The sequence below is a fragment of the Phalaenopsis equestris genome, unplaced genomic scaffold, assembly GCF_001263595.1.
Source record: "Phalaenopsis equestris unplaced genomic scaffold, ASM126359v1 Scaffold232922, whole genome shotgun sequence".
NCBI classification, from domain to species: domain Eukaryota; kingdom Viridiplantae; phylum Streptophyta; class Magnoliopsida; order Asparagales; family Orchidaceae; genus Phalaenopsis; species Phalaenopsis equestris.
The window spans coordinates 15,277-19,850 of record NW_018250881.1 but is presented as its reverse complement, the minus strand read 5'-3'; positions in this window follow the sequence as shown (position 1 = coordinate 19,850).

Genomic DNA, 4,574 nt, shown 5'->3' with positions numbered 1-4,574 from the left:
GTTAAGGATCAATCTCAAAAAAGATTCGGAAGCTAGGGACCAACCTCGAAAAAAAGGGGGAATAAAACGTTAGGGAATGATTCAAAAATGAGAATTTAAAGTTAAGGATCAAGCTCAAAAAGAGAGAGTCGAAAGTTAGGGATCGCCCTTGAAAGGAGGGAATCAGAAATTAAGGACTGATTCCAAAAGGATAATTAAAAGTAAAGGATGAATCTCAAGAGAGAGTCAAAAGTTAGGGACCGATCTCAAAAGGAAGGAATTAAAAGTTAGGAACTGATTCTAAAATAAGAATTAAAATTTAAGGATCAAATCTCAAAAAGATGATCGAAAGTTAGTGACCGATCTCAAAAGGTGGGAATCAGAAGTTAAGGACTAATTCAAAAATGAGAATTAAAAGTTAAGGATCAATCTTAAAAGAGAGCTGAAAGTTAGGGACGGACCTCAAAAAAGAAGGAAGAATCAGAAGTTAAGGACTGACTCAAAAATGAGAATTGAAAGTTAAGGTTCAATCTCAAAAAGATAGAGTCAGAAGTTAGGGACCGACCTTGAAAGGAGGGAATCAAGGACTGGTTACAAAATGAGAATTGAAAGTTAAGGATCAATCTCAAGGGAGAGTCGGAAGTTAGGAACCGACCTCGAAAAGAATGAATCAGAAGTTAGAAACTGATTCTAAAATGAGAATTGAAATTTATTGATCAAATCTCAAAAAGTAGATCGGATGTTAGGGACCAACCTTGAAAGGAGGGAATCAGAAGTTAAGGACTGATTCCAAAATGCGAATTGAAAATTAAAGATCAATCTCAAGAGAGAGTCAGAAGTTAGGGACCGATCTCAAAAGGAAGGAATCAGAAGTTAGGAACTGATTCTAAAATGAGAATTGAAATTTAAGGATCAAATCTCAAAAAGAGGATCGAAAGTTAGTGACCGATTTAAAAATGAGGGAATCAGAAGTTAAGGACTGATTCAAGAATGATAACGGAAAGTTAAGGATCAATCTTAAATGTGAGTCGAAAGTTAGGGAACGACCTCGAAACAAAAAGTGGGAATCAGAAGTTAAGTACTGATTCAAAAATGAGAATTGAAAGTTAAGGATCAATATCAAAAAGAGAGTGTCGGAAGATAGGGACCGACCTCAAAAGGAGGGAATCAGAAGTTAAGGACTGATTCTAAAATGAGAATTGAAAGTTAAGGATCAGTCTCAAGGGAGGGTCAGAAGTTAGGGACCGACCTCAAAAGGAAGGAATCAAAATTTAGGAACTGATTCTAAAATGTGAATTAAAATTTAAGGATCAAATATCAAAAAGTGGATCGAAATTTAGGGACAGACCTCAAAGCGAGGAAATCAGAAGTTAAGGACTGATTCTAAAAACGAGAATTGAGAGTTAATGATCAATCTCAAAAAGAGAGTCAGAAGTTAGGGATCGACCTCAAAAGGAGGGAATCAGAAGTTAAGGACTGATTTCAAAAATGAGAATCGAAAGTTAAGGATCAATCTCAAAAGAGAGTCGAAAGTTAGGGACCAATCTGAAAAGGAGGGAATCAAAAGTTAAGGACTAAGTCCAAAAATGAGAATTGAAAGTTAAGGGTCAATCTCAAAAAGAGGATTGGAAGTTAGAGACTGATCTCAAAAAGAGGGAATCAGAAGTTAAGGAATCATTCAAAAAAAATGAGAATTGAAAGTTAATGATCATTTTGAAAAGAGGATGGGAAGTTAGTGACCGATGTCAAAGCGAGGTAATCAGAAGATCAGAACTTAAGGACTGATTCAAAAAATGGGAATTGAAAGTTAAGGATCAATCTAAAAAAGAGAGTCGGAAGTTAGGGACTGACCTCAAAAGGAGAGAATCAGAAGTTAAGGACTGATTCCAAAAAATAAAATTGAAATTTAAGGATTAATCTCAAAAAGTGGATTGGAAGTTAGGGACCAATCTCGAAAGGAGGGAATCAAAATTTATGGATTGATTCCAAAAATGAGAATTGAAATTTACAAAGAGTTTTTCGTATAAAAAACTAGATTAGTTAAAATCATTTACGTTATCACCAGAAATAGTTAAAATGTAGCTGAAATCATAATCATTGTATTCATAAGACACCGGAGGGGTAAAAAGATAATCATACAAAGTCAGGGGTTCGAGGATTTTCTTCCCCGAATCCGAAACAACTAATCTAGCAGAGGCATCCCCTATCCTACCCCCTGTGCTATCAGTCTTTGTAGTTATTTTCTTCTTCTTCTATTTCTTTGATGACGATGAATCTCCTGGTGAAATCTTTATCTTGGGCTTAGAAGGCTGAAGACTCTGAACGGAGGCTTGTTTTGATGCATTCTAGATTTAGTTCAATATTTACTTGGATGATTTGATCCAGACTGCATTCCATCCATCTTCTCTGGTATATACGGAAGATTGTTTTGATGCATCCTAAATTTGGTTTAGGACCCTCTTGAGCTTATCCCAAGTCGTACTCCATCCATGTTCTCCAGTATATGGATCAATCGGGGAGATTGACCCAGCCAAAATCATATTTATGGAACCTGATTCAGGTTCTTTTAAATATTCTTTCAGGATAGTTTTATTCTCTTCTTTAAGGTTTTTCTCGATCCAATCCTTAAAGATGAAACATTCTTCTATAGTGTGCCCAAGCAACCTGTGGTATGGACAATAATTTGGTTCATCCTTCTTGTCGACCTCTTCGGGTTTCTTTGGATCTGGTAGTCTGAACTCAGGTTTCTTTTTTATACTTTTTAACATTTTGGATACGACTTCATTTTTGAAAGAATACACCATTTTTTTTGTTCTGCCAAAGATATTCTTTTATTATCTATTTTGGATGATCCTCCTTGAGGTGGTCCCTGGTTGGACTGGTTACTCTATTTTTTGAGCATGCTGTAAAGATTGGAGAGGATTTTATGATTATATCTTCATCGGATGTTTTCCTTTATCAATTGTTGCTACTGTTCCTGACTTCTTTTCAAATACTGGTTGCTTTGGATTTCTCGTGGGAATCCATATGTTTGATTTCTTCTTGAAGATTACTGGCTTTGCTAAGTAGTTTCTCAAAGGATTTGATGGTGAGTCCCATAAGCATGATAGCTACTGGCCCATGAATGCTTTTGAGTAAAATCTCAATTGTCATGTTTCTGTAGCTGAGGTTCACACTTCATGCTAAGGTTTCTCCACCTCAAGATGTAATCCACCAAAGTCTAGTTGGGCTTTTGCTTTTCCATCACAAGCTTTCCTATAAAAACATGGTGTTACGATCTAGAAAATCTCTTAATAAATAATTGTTCCAGCTCGGCGAATGTCTAAACTGATCCGTTGGGTAAATCAGCAATCAAATCCAAAGCAATCTCTGACATGCTGCTAACAAACTATTGGAAGAGTAAAGCTTCGTTACTTCTTGTGTTACCACAACTGGCTCGAAAATGTGCTATGTGTTGTATGAAATTTCCAATCCCATCAAATATCTTAAAGTTTGGGGACACGAACCCCTTGGGGAAGGGTATGACATTGAATTCATCCGAGTAAGGTCTACCCTTTAAAACCAATGCACCATCCTTAGATTGGGTTAAGGCCTCCCAAACTTGCTCGACCATTTGCTTAAATTCCTTCTCCGGCATGACGCTCGATGGAGAATCCTTCTTTGGTTGGTCATCTCTATTTGCTGAGGTGACTTCTCTTCTTTCATCTTTAGAATGTATAATTTCTGGTTGGTTGACCTCTGGAGAGGGTAAATGTGGGGGTTGAGATTGTCCTTAAATTGTGGCCATAGTAGTCATTTTTGCCGCCATCTCTTCTAGCCTTTTCTTTAGTTGGCTGACTTGCTCATTCCTTAGGAGGATAACCCTATGCAGCTCATCTACGATGTTCTCTCTGATGAGAGGTTGAGCCTCGCATGCAGATGTAGTGGCTCTGGTTTCAATGACATGGACATCTGACCGCGACTTTATATATTCTTAAAAATATAGGATAAATATGGACGTAATAAATATTCAATAATTGTAAAGTCACATTTATCAAAACAAGTATACGTATCGCTCAAGTAATATAGGGCTCCAATGGAGTCCTAGATATCGATCCCACAGGGAGTAGGATTAGATCTACGAACTAAGATTTTAGAAAAAAATACTATTTTAATCACAACAACAAAGTTCAATTTGCTTATCTGTCACTAATAGGCAATTGCAATAAATATGCAATTTTAATAACTATTAATTAATGAATGATACTAATGAAGGTTTAAATGTGATATTCAATATATAAGAAAGCATCCTTCTCGTTGTCAAAAAATTATAATGAATGGATAAAGTGAATTAGTTCAAATTATATTGTGTCAAAAAGAAGCATACTTATTCTTTACCCTTTGGTCCAGGCATAAAGAACATTGACTAATCCTACGCTTGTTTGTTGAATCTGCGGCTAGGCTAGGAGGATACCGGCTCTCACTTCAGAGCTCCCACGTTCCCCTGGCCTAAGGGCTAACATCTACACTTCAGCACCCAAATGATAGGACCAAATTAGGGATTTTATTTTGTCACTCTAAAATCTCCAATTCTACACCCGATAAAATTATTTTCT